The 13,135-nt window shown below is 39.4% G+C and overlaps 1 pseudogene; it reads right to left on the reverse strand.

The window, feature by feature from the left end:
* Nucleotides 1-8,381: 8,381 nt before the first annotated feature.
* Nucleotides 8,382-13,135, reverse strand: LOC121788011 (annotated as a pseudogene).

Consider the following 13,135-nt stretch of genomic DNA (forward strand, 5'->3'; position numbering starts at 1 on the left):
TGTTTTCGCTATATTTAGTGAAGACAAGAGTGTTGAATTTATGAATCAATTGAAAAGGGAAAGTCTATTTATAGAAGGAAATAGTAGCAAATATTCATTTGAAGCATAAATAGATTCAAAACTCTGTTTCGTGGAAGCTCATCTACTTCATTGATTTCCATAGACATGTAATTTGATGCAATATCTGTTTACTTATAATTTGTTGGTTAGCTATTTCCTTACATACAAACGTTTGCTGGAAACCAAGAGCTGCTGTTCAATTTTTTTGTCAATATCAATTTAAAAATTAAAGGCGTAGCGTCTCAATTCTCAAACACCACTAGTATCAAAATTTAACTTACATGCAGCATCAATGTTTTAGTTCACTCTATATAGTACTGTATCAAATTATTTTCCTTTTTCTAGAGTCAAATTTAAAGTAAAATTCCAGGTTGTAATACTAATACTATTATACACAATAGTATCAGATTTAAGTTTTATTACGAAGTTGTGGCTCTTATTTGGTGCATTAATGATATGGATTATTCTTTGTTATTCTCCATCTTTTTCTTTTAACGACTTTATTATAACAGTAACTAGAAGTAGCAAAAGACTCCTAATATTTTTGTTGTTTCTCCAGCTGGGATTGCAAAACTATTCTATGCATACATCAAGTTCTATATTTTCAACAACTTAGTGTGGACATCCCAACGGACTAGCACTAGCACATCCCAAAAACACCTTATGTCACGTCATAAGAACATCTCACTGCATTACCACGTTATAAGGACATCCTACTACACAATAATAGCCTAGCACTAGGACCAGCCGACGCCCTAGCCAATAAAACAAATCGAAAAATACGATTAGTTCATTTTAATTGTTGGTGTTTATCAAATATACAAAAAATGAAATGCAATGAGTTGTAAATATTGGGTATAAATAAAATAAATAAATAAAAAATTAAAAAATCGGGACGTCGGTGCTCTTGTCCGTCGCCTGTCCACAATAGCGGACGTCCGCCTTTTACGACGGACGACCATTTGTCCGCATGCAATAGTGGACGTCCGCGACGGACGAGCCGCTAGGCGGTGGGACGTCCGCTATTGTAGATGCTCTTAGGCACTATTCCATATAGTATTGTAGAGTATCCCAAAATATTTACTCATTTACATATGTAGCTGCAGTATTACAGAGCAGCACGATTTTACTCACGAAAATAATGAAAGCTTGATCTTCAACTGAAATTCATCTGAATAGGTTAACAAAGAGCGATAATTTACTTGTAAGAAAATGAACGAAACTTGATTGACGAGTCACATGATTTTATGATATACTACTATCAAAGCCGTTAGCTGGTTATAGTTTTAGGCGTTGTGCTGATTTTGAATGAATTCTGTCTCTGTTATCTGTCATGCTGCGGCCTTAATCTTTGCTACAATTTTAATGGCAAGTGATGAACACTTGATCGTTCTCTGCTAAAGAGAATCAAACCTAATAAATAAAGAGTGAAGAAAACAAAAATGTAAATAAGTGTAAAGATGTTAATGCCACAACCTTGTTAGTATTGGGAAGCATTGGTTTCACTATGCAGTAGCATTCAGTATGTGTGGGTTTGGTAGATTATCAATCTGCATCCAACCATGGAAGTAGCCAAATATTGGAAAGAGATGATAGCAGCAAAAGGATCTACGATTACTGCTGATATCTGATATCTGCTACACAGCCTCGGGGGGCAAAAGGATACATCAGCTTTTAGCAGAAGATCAGCAAGACTTGGAGTTGAGTAGGGATGTCAATGTAACCCGAACCCGCGGGCCGGCCCGAATAACCCGATAAAAATACAGGGTTAGGGTTGTAATTTCGCAACCCGAATTTAAAATCGGGCCATTCGGGCTGACCCGTTCGGGTTGTCGGGTTAGGCGGGCTGACCCGTTCGGGTTACGGGTCGGCCCGTCGGGTTGAAGGCTTCTGCACAGCGAGCAGTTTTTGTAACGGTCATAACTTTCTCTACAAAGCTCCGATTGAGGCATGCAATATATCCACGCGAAGCTCTTTCGAAGACGGAGATAATGATATGTATTAGAGGTTTATCAGACTTCAAAATCGCGAGAAACATTGACTCAAACAAGACTGCTGCACATCCACATATTTTGTATACATTTTCTAATCCATTTTCTATCATTTCTCAACAAAGATGTAAACATACCAAAATATAGAAATATAATCAAAATCATCCAAGACAACCCTCTAAAACCATGCAAAATCCAATACGTCAACCGACTATATAAGATCACGAAAAAAATCACTATGTGGTTCATGATTCATAAATACTCGTATATAAAAGCTTTCTTTTAGTATATTTCCAATATAATAGTGCAAAGTGTTTTGACGTCGCTTCGTCATTGAATTATGCGTACTTTGATGATTCTTAAAACAAAGATAAATTATTATTTGACTTATTTACAGCTGGAATAAATTAAATTTGACCAATCATAATTCAAGAAAACTTAGAATTACTCCAATTAGCTAGCATCTTGATAATTCACTCTTTAACAATTCAAAATATTTTTGTTACATCTACGATGCACCTCTAACGTTATGAAAATTTTATTTAATTTTCTACGAATTGATTTATGTTTGAATTTTGAAACAAAGTGTTGATTTATGTTTTAAATACATAAACATAAACATACTATTGATAGATATTTTGTAAATAATTATGTAATGAATAAGTTATTTAAATTTAAATAACTTAATCTTTTTTAAAAATATTAAAGAAAATTAAAAATACGTATTTTATTGTTGAATGATTAATTAAAAATATGTATATAATTAAAGAAAATTTAAATACGTATTATTTTTTTAAAAATATTAAAAGAATTAAAAATACGCATTGGCCCGAATAACCCGGTGGGTTAGCCCGAAACCCGAAGGGTTAGGGTTAGGGTCGAACTTTTATAACCCGAAAAAATCATAACCCGAATAGCCCGTACCCGAATGGCCCGACAACCCGAACGGGTTGGCCCGAACCCGAACGGGTTGGCCCGATTGACATCCCTAGAGTTGAGCTCGCTGCTGCAAGAGCCAGAAAGGATAACACCTACATATATCAACATACACTTTGTTGGCACTTGATGACTTATCATCAAACCTTTTTACATATTGACCTAGCTAGAGTAAAAATTAATTACCAAGTCCCCTATTATGATAACTGTTGGAAAGACAAGAAACATAAAGAGCCGTCTGAGCATTTATTGGACTTGGGTTCCAAGATAGTGTAGAGTTCCCAAGTGTGTTGTTCCAATATCATTTATTGGGGATCTTGAAGGGTCACTTTTATGCCTATAAATACTAGAGTAATAAGCAAATGTAAATGTAACAAAAAAACAGTAATAATACAACTGTTCTATTCCTTTCAATTCTTCATGGTATCAAGAGCAGGAGAGATTCTGGCTCAGAAATCTTTCATCACAGCCTAACCCTTTCATACCAATCCTTACCCTTATACACAAATACAAATATGTCAGACTCAGAGGAGGAGAAACCTACAACCGAATCCAGATTAAGAACGACCAGGAATGTTACCGTGGCGTTCAAACTGAACGGGAAGAACTACCCGTTGTGGTCACGACTAATGAAAGTCGCGATAGGGAGTAGAAGAGGATACTCCCATATCACCGACGAACCACCCGAACCAAAGAGCAAGGGATACCGCGAGTGGGAGGAAACTGACCTCGTGGTTTTCTCATGGATAGTCGACAATATCGAAACTGATATTCTCGCTGATTTTGCCCATCATCAGACGTCCAAGGCATTGTGGGACAACTTACAGGTCACCTACGAGAGCAAGGCTGACCCGTACCTCATATATGACCTGGAAGACAAGGTTATCTCAATTAGACAGGGAGATATGGATCTCGAAACGTATTACCGTCGAATCCACGGTTTATGGGTGAGCATCGACAGAACCCAAGAAGCACCAATAACGTGCTGTGATAAAGAGGTTAGGCAGTTCCGACAATTCTCAAGCGAGAAAAGACTAATCAAATTTCTCACCGGATTGAATGAGGAATTCGACGGGATTCGGCGTGACATACTCAAGCTGGAGCCGTACCCCTCAGTCGAAGAGGCCTACGGGATTGTGAAGAGGGAGGCGGCTCGACGAAAGATCATGCCACCGGCGTCCTCTTCGCTCACCGGAGACCTCTCTAGCGCGGGAAGCGCCGATGCATCATCAGGGGAGATAGGTTACGGATTTGGAGCGCAGAGAGACCGACCGACCAACCGGAACGGACCACGACCGCCACCTGCCGGAGGAGCCAGCCACCAGACCGGAGCAAAACAGGACAAGAGCAAGCTTTGGTGCTCCCACTGTGGGAAAAACAAACACACAAGGGAGAGTTGCTTTCTACGGGTGGGTTACCCGGAATGGTGGGACGAGAGGCAGAGAGCACGGGCTCAGGCGAAGTTCGCCGCCGCCAACATCGCGGAAACGGGACAGAGGCAGAACGCCCAATTCGCTCAGCGAGATGGAGCAATTAGCGACGGGAACAAACGGGATAACACCCATCTTCTCGGAATCAATGCTGGAGGTGGCGGCGGTAACAACGGCGGCGGCGGAGGTGGTGGAATCCGGGTCGGAAATTTTGTGGAACGAACTGGAGAAGAAGGGGAGGCGACGAATTGGGGAGGAGGCGGATTTAGTGGAGGTAAAGGGTTTGGTCACCCACCAAACCCTTTTAATTTTCTGCACTTTCATTTTAGTCCTCCATGTTTGCCTAAATTATGTCAGACACCCCAGTTTAAAAATAAGCCACCTGACTTGTTAAAATATGATAAGTCACCCACGAAAATTGATAATATCAAATCAGCCCCAGAAAATGATACAATTAGGATCAGAAATCGTTTTGCACCTCTGATAGATATTTCCGCTGCATTTAATGTGCAAAACGGTGATAGAATAAATAGGAAGGGTTGGATTTTTTATTGTGGTGCTACAGATACTATGACTCCGGAGAGAGCTGATTTTATTGATTTTGGGGAAATTACTAAAACTTTTATTCGAACTGCAAATGGGGAACTAATTACAGCGGCCGGGACTGGAACAATTGAGATTTCCCCGAATCTTCGATTGTCAAACTGCTTATTTGTTCCAAGTTTATCCCAGAGATTGATGTCTGTAAGTCATGTGACAAGAGAGTTGAATTGTACACTCCTAATGCATCCGAATTTTTGCATTTTGCAGGATATTCAGACGAGGAAGATCGTTGGGCGTGGCACTGAGAACCAGGGACTCTACTACGTGGATGGGGTAGCTCAACATGGTAGTGCAATGCTGGCTCACGGATCCACGAAAGAAGAGGCTTGGTTGTGGCACAGAAGACTAGGACATCCTTCCCCTGGTTATTTTAAGCTTTTGTTTCCTGATTTTATACTTCCGAAAAATTTTTCTTGTGAGACTTGTGTTTTGGCCAAGAGCCACAGACAATCTTTCAAACCTTCAGATACTCGTATGAAATTTATGTTTGATCTAGTGCATGCTGATGTTTGGGGTCCTGCACCGGTTATTGGGGGGAATGGGTACAAATATTTTGTTACCTTTATTGATGATTGCACTAGGATGACGTGGATTTATTTTTTAAAAAACAAATCTGAGGTGACCGATAAATTTATCCTTTTCTTCAATATGATTCAAACTCAGTTCCAAACCACCATAAAAATCCTTCGGTCAGATAATGGTAGGGAATTTGTTAACAACACTATGTCTGAATTTTTTAGAAAGAAAGGTCTTATTCACCAAACATCATGTGCTTATACACCAGAATAAAACGGGGTGGCTGAGAGAAAAAACCGTACCCTCCTAGAAGTTACTCGTGCTCTTATGATTGAAACTAAAGTCCCAACCTTTCTTTGGCCTGAAGCTATAGCAACCTCCGTCTACCTTATCAATAGATTACCAACAAAAATCCTAAACAAAAAAACTCCACTCGATGTTCTCTCCACCCAAGCCAAAGTACCCGAATCCCTTAGCATGACACCAAAAGTTTTTGGATGTACAGTTTATGTCCACATTCCTAAACATGAAAGAACCAAATTCTCCCCTTGTGCAACCAAATGCGTCTTTGTTGGGTATGGGGTAAACCAGAAAGGGTACAGATGCTTTGATCCGTCCACTAAGAAAATTGTCACTACCATAAACTGCAAGTTCTTGGAAACTGAGTTCTTCTACCCACACCACTTTAGCAGTCAGGGGGAGAAAAATCCTAAAAATGATCACGAGGACTGTCTAAATTGGTTTGTGCTATCTCCAAGTCCTTCGATTGAGGATCAAACAGAGGCAGTTGACACTACCGCCGAGCACGCCCCTTCCCAAGAGTCTCCTCGTCCATTGCTTCCCGATCGTCCTCCAAGAATATCCGAGGTAAATCCCGAACCTGAGACTGAGGAGATTACTACAGTTGTTACTAACAATGCAGAAGATGAAGACAACACTGTGGATAGTGACACTGGGAGATATATTCTTCCGCCTAGGAACACTCAAGGCATTCCCCCGAAGAGGTACTCTCCCGAGAAGATTGGTGCAAAGAGCAGATATGGAGTAGCAAACTTTGTACAGGGAAATCTAACTAAAATGGCTCGAGCTTTTGAAGCAGCACTCTATGAGGAAGAGGAAATCCCACAGACCGCAGAAGAGGCAATGAAGCATAAACATTGGAGGGAAGCAATGTTCACTGAAATGAAAGCGTTGATGAAGAATAATACCTGGGTGAAGGGAGAGCTACCAAAAGGAGTCAAAGCAGTGGGGTGTAGATGGGTGTTTACTATCAAACGAAGACCAGATGGTTCAGTCGAAAGATATAAGGCACGACTTGTTGCAAAGGGATACACTCAGACATACGGAGTTGATTATGCTGAGACCTTTTCGCCAGTAGCAAAGATCAACACAGTCAAGGTACTATTCTCGATCGCAGCCAACAGAAATTGGCCACTCCACCAGTTCGACGTGACGAATGCCTTTCTGCATGGGGAACTACCTAAACCAATCTTCATGGTCCCACCTCCGGGATTCGAAAAGGAGTTTCAGCCTGGAGAAGTATGCAAACTCCAGAAGACGTTGTACGGACTTAAACAATCCCCAAGGGCCTGGTTCAGTCGATTCACTGAAGTAATGAAGAAGTATGATTACCGGCAAAGCAACTCAGATCACACGTTATTCATCAAAAAGAAGAATGGAAAAATCACGTGTCTTATCGTCTATGTTGACGACATGATCATCACCGGAGACGATGAAGAAGAGATCGGTGAATTGAGGAAGAACTTGTTCAAAGAATTTGAGATGAAGGATCTGGGTCGTCTCAAGTATTTTCTGGGAATTGAAGTTCTGAGATCAGAAAAGGGAATCTTCATCAATCAGAGAAAGTACATCCTCGATCTGTTAGCAGAAATGGGAATGGTGGACTGTAGGCCAGCAGACACCCCAATGGTACAGAATCACGGATTACAGATGGTGGAAGGAGCAACGCTCACAGACAGGGGGAGATATCAAAGGCTGGTAGGTAAGCTCATTTACCTCTCTCATACTAGGCCCGACATAGCATATGCTGTGGGAGTTGTAAGTCAGTTCATGCACTCACCACAAGAAGATCATTGGGAAGCAGCTCTCCGAATTGTACGATATTTGAAGGGTACTGTGGAGAATGGGGTGTTGTTTGAGAAACACGGACACTTGGAGATCAGTGAAGCCACTGATGCAGATTGGGCAGGGAACCCAAATGACCGAAAGTCCACGGCAGGGTACTTTACGCTAGTTGGAGGAAATCTTGTTACTTGGAGGAGTAAGAAGCAGAAGGTAGTTGCACTCTCAAGCGCGGAAGCTGAGTTCCGTGGAATCAAAAGTGGCCTTACTGAGATATTGTGGCTAAGGAAGCTCATGACAGAGCTTGGTCTATATGTACCAAAACCATGTAGACTGTTCTGCGACAACAAAGCTGCAATTAGCATCTCGGAGAATCCAGTTCAGCATGATAGAACTAAGCACGTGGAAGTTGATAGACATTTCATCAAGGAGAAAATTGAAGCCCGGATTGTCGAGTTTTCATATGTAAAGTCAGAAGATCAGTTGGCAGACATTTTAACCAAGGCGGTGAATTCCAAATCATTCAAGGCAGTATTGAGCAAGTTAAGTATCGGAAACCCCGTTACTTAACTTGAGGGGGAGTGTTGGAAAGACAAGAAACATAAAGAGCCGTCTGAGCATTTATTGGACTTGGGTTCCAAGATAGTGTAGAGTTCCCAAGTGTGTTGTTCCAATATCATTTATTGGGGATCTTGAAGGGTCACTTTTATGCCTATAAATACTAGAGTAATAAGCAAATGTAAATGTAACAAAAAAACAGTAATAATACAACTGTTCTATTCCTTTCAATTCTTCAATAACCATGAAAATGCCTGATTGATGTACTGGGAAGTTAGCTAGGATGGAATATCCATCAAGTATGGCCAAAGTGAAACTCCATGGAATAGCAAACCCCGAAAAGCTGCAAGGACAATCGTAGAATAAATATTACTACTATATTAATCACTATATATCAAAAGAGAAGAAATTACCAAAAGGCTGTGTAGCTGTAGAATCCAACTCCTAAAGACATGAATGAAGACTGTAGAGGATGAAGAGAATAGGAGCTGCCCAAATCTCAAACCAATGCTACCACTTGTTCCTACAGACCCTGCTACACTTTTCATTGCTCTATGCTGTGATTGTAAACAAGGTAGTAATTTTCTGCCTGATTACTGCCTTGTTCTATATACCAGCCACTCATGGTTTTGCCACCGAGGTGAAATCAACTTGCTTGAATTCTCAGTTTCACCATTTTCTTGATATCTTCCAAGAGAAAATAAGGGGATTCAGCTTTTGTATTACCCATCTCATCTTAGTTTCTTCCTTGACTATACTACATGGATGGATGGCCCGGACTCATCTACTTTTTATTGTTGTGGAATCTCCAGTTGAATGGATAGAATTGTTTTTCTTCAAGAGTTTTCGACATTTTGTGGTGTGAGTGGACTCTGATTTGGCAATTCGTGGCAAATTGGATTTGGACTTTATTGAGTTAATAATGGCATGTGATATCATAATTGTTATGTGGTGTTGAAACTAGACAAATGTTTCTTTGATGAGACGACTTAAGAAGAGTTGTGTGTGTGCCTGCGTACCCACACGCCATTGTTGGCACTTGTCAAACGTTTGCTGGTTGGAGAGGGATATGTTACCTAACAACTTTTGCCCAACCATTGTTTTTGTTTTTGTTTGCCAAAGAATAACTAACTAGAGAGAGACAGAGGTTTCTTTACAATTTATTGGACTTCACTTGATTTCAAAATTTAGTTTAAATTGTAATTAAGGTACTTTTTTTGTGATGAATTCAGTATGTATTCATTCATCACTACTTTTGTATAATTCAAATGCCAATGCTGGGAAATTATAATTAGCCATGAGCAAGTCAAGTATGATGGCTTTGTACAACAAAGCCAACCATCACAGCTGCATGGAGCCACTTCCATGTTTATAGAGTGAGTTTTTGCTTGTCTAATTCCACCTACTTAATTATGTATATAGTCATGTATTTAGATCGTAAATCACTCTAGGAGCATGTGCAGATAAAATTACCGAAATTCAAAATAGAGGCTGCCATTAATTCTGATCTAAGTTGACACCTCCATTGTCAGTAACAAAACAGAAAAGGTAAATACATTGTGACACTTGCCTAGAAAAGAGTCATATCTGCTGGGGGTCCATATACACTCTGCCATGAGAACGGTGTGATCCATTTACCAGCACCATTGTCACCACCTGCGTATCATTATGATACATAAGAAATCAGATTGCAAGCCATATTCCAGAGCAAAACGCAAACCAGAAAAAATGAATATCTTGCTTTAAGCTTAGGTACAAGTCGATTTTATAGCATCGCAAAGATAAAAGATTGAAAACTTACTAGGCAAACATAACTTCGGCATATCTATCTAGAACTCTCGAGATATTAATTCATTATATAGTGCACTGGATGAACATTGATATATTTAGATGCATGTGTATGTTTACTTTTATTGGCTGGAAAAATCAGAAATTAAATAATAAGGAAATACAAGTACTGTAATTCAAGTCGAATGAGGTCAGCTGAAGGAGAATTCTCACCCAGAAAGTCATTTAACCCAACAACTTTGCTTGCTGCCTCAGCCATTGAGAAAGCTTCAGGCATATTGTCCCCCTCCGAGCAGTAACAGAACAAGCAAGTCACCTTCAACCCTTTAGCCTATCAAAACATATGAAACTTTAAAATACAATGATAGTAATACTAATAAGTAAATCAAGCTCAGCCGGATATTTATCTTTTAATGTTTATTCATATAGCTTAAAAAGAACATGATTAGCCATGGGTGTTGGTTTAGATCCTAAACAATTATTGATTTTGTTCTGACTGATTTTTGCCAACCACGTGAGACATATAGTAAGTTCCATATATTCTATAAACGCCAAAGAGTTCATCTGAAAAGACCGAATAGGTTATTTTATGGCTTTGAATAGCACCGGGTTATGCAAGCAGGATCATACAAACAAATGTAATATCGTGCCAGAACGTCATTTAGATTCAAAACCATTACCTTAAAGCATGAAAAGAGTGCAGCAATCATCACTCAATTCGTCAAAAGGAGAATCGTACAGACACTTGAGCTAATGTATCAAGATACTTCCATGTTCTCAGGGCGGGATCATAATTTTGCAGTCTTTTCCACCCAAGGCTTTCACATGCAGAATCAGTTCCGTCCAAATTGGAGCTAGATAAGTAATAGATCTGCAAACCACTGGTATATATCACCGCTGAATTAGTTAAATATACCAAAATTCATTCTTTAAGAAATGAATTGGCAGCATCTCATTACTCCCAGCCTAGCTTATACACATAAAACAAGAAGTTACATTAAAAAGGTTGAGGAAACCAAATAGAGGTATGTGCTACATGCATTTGAATATTGATTTAGAAAAATCAAATATGGAGAGAATAATATACAAATATTTGCTCTTCCTTGTGCCTATACTGCAAAGTTGAAGTTTATTTCCGGGCAGCAAATGCATGGATGGATCACAAACTTCTCACTGGGATGAGAAGACAACAAACTGAAACTAGGGAAATTAAAAATTGCATGCGTCTTTCCTTTACCACTAGCAGGAAATGTCTCCGGGGTTAGACACACAAACAGTTCATATAAAACACAAAACAATTACCTAGATAAAATACCTTGACATATCAATATTCCTCCATCGCCCAAAATCTAAGCTGGAAAGTAAGACAACATGCTTCTTTCCATTAGTAGCTGCAAAATTTGCTATGTTCTTAGCATATGCCACCATCATGCCCTGTTTCACAAGCAATCTGAGACAACCCTACTGGTAAAACTATAAATCACTACCACTAATTTGCAGTCCACTTTAAATAAATGATCCATTTACATTATAGAACTCTGTGAATTTTGTGGATTTTGCAACAAGTAGCACTAGCAGAAACTAAATAAAAACTATCTGAACAATTGAACAAACCAAAAAATCGTACCTTAAGTACTGGAGACCGCTGCTGCACAAGTGTCAATGCACTGGAAGATGATTCATAAGCTGCGATATTTGGCCCCAAATTTACAAACATAAGTATACTACGTAAAAAACAAACACCCCAAGTATTGAAATTTCTAAAGATTGGAAGTAAAATAAGAAGAAATTAACCTTCGAGAGAAAGAGCTAATTTCCGAGAGGCGACGGGGAATAAGCATCATTGCCAACGCAAGGAAGCACATTCGGATAGTCTAAACAGCCCACCTTTTCCGCTTTAAGAGACGAAATTAACAAATCCACAGCTAATTGTCCTACATTTCCGATCGACAGAGCCGGCTGAAACGTGAACAAGCACAATATTTTAAGAAATGTACATGATAACGAAGGAATTAGGGCAACGGCAAATATGTGCGAAGAAAAATCGTAAAACTTAAAAACCAGAATTAGAGTGGATGAATTAGAGGATAATTGTTTTCCATCTTCGAGGTAGAACTCCATTACTGCAAATTCCGCTGTCGTTTTGGAGCTGCAATTTTCAGTTATTCAACTGTTTTACACTGAATTCTAACAAACGAAGAAACGCGCCGAAAATTTTCTTGAAGCCTTTTGCGTCTGTGGACATGTCAATAATATATTGGGCCTAATAGTTTGGTGCTGGATTCAGAAAATAAACATTGGGCTATTACATCAAATTCTCTACGTTTTTAATAGTTTGCATAAAAGATAATAGCATAGTTTATTTTTTGGAAAACAATTTTCAAAATTTATTAATAGTAGTAGTAGGTACTATTTTTCATCCATAAAAAAATGGAGTAGTATTCTTTTTTTCTTTTTTTTTTTTAATTTGGGACATCTATCAAAATTATTCGCTATCTATTTATAGAAAATTTCACTTTCTAATAATGTGATTCTCATGTTTCACTCACAATACCTGTAGGGATCAGACAAGTCCGGGTTCACTATTTACCGAGACCTCTTTGTTCTTATACAAGATAGCTCAGCCAAACTCTCACTCACGCGGCTGATTTACACAAGGAAACTAGCTATTACACAACTAGCTATTACACCAGAAACATGCAATCCTTGACCGGATGCCACTGGACCACCTAAGAACCTGCACACTTAACACACACGTTATCAATATCACAAAGATCCTCTCGAACCAAAAGATTAAAGCAAACAAGTGAGCAGAAATCACAAGAAACACAAAGGAATCGAAGCTATGGCTCAGCCACCCGCTAATAGTACGAATCTATTCTCCAGAAACCAGATCCAAGGAAGCAACGTTGAATCCACCAGTGATTCACCTCACACAACAGATATCAACCCCAAACCACTCCGCTATGCCAGATCTGAAACATCTCCGAACACAAACTCACAGAAAACCCTCACACAGAAAACCCTAGTTTCACCAACACCTCAGCAACCGAAGTGGTTGCCTTCTCCAACTCTCACTCAAATAACCGTGAAAGATCACAGTGAAACAACCAGAGACTCATCGGTGAAGAAGAAGAGAAGAGAGAATTCAACAGTTGAGAGAGAGAGTAG

The sequence above is a fragment of the Salvia splendens genome, chromosome 2 (assembly GCF_004379255.2).
Source record: "Salvia splendens isolate huo1 chromosome 2, SspV2, whole genome shotgun sequence".
NCBI classification, from domain to species: domain Eukaryota; kingdom Viridiplantae; phylum Streptophyta; class Magnoliopsida; order Lamiales; family Lamiaceae; genus Salvia; species Salvia splendens.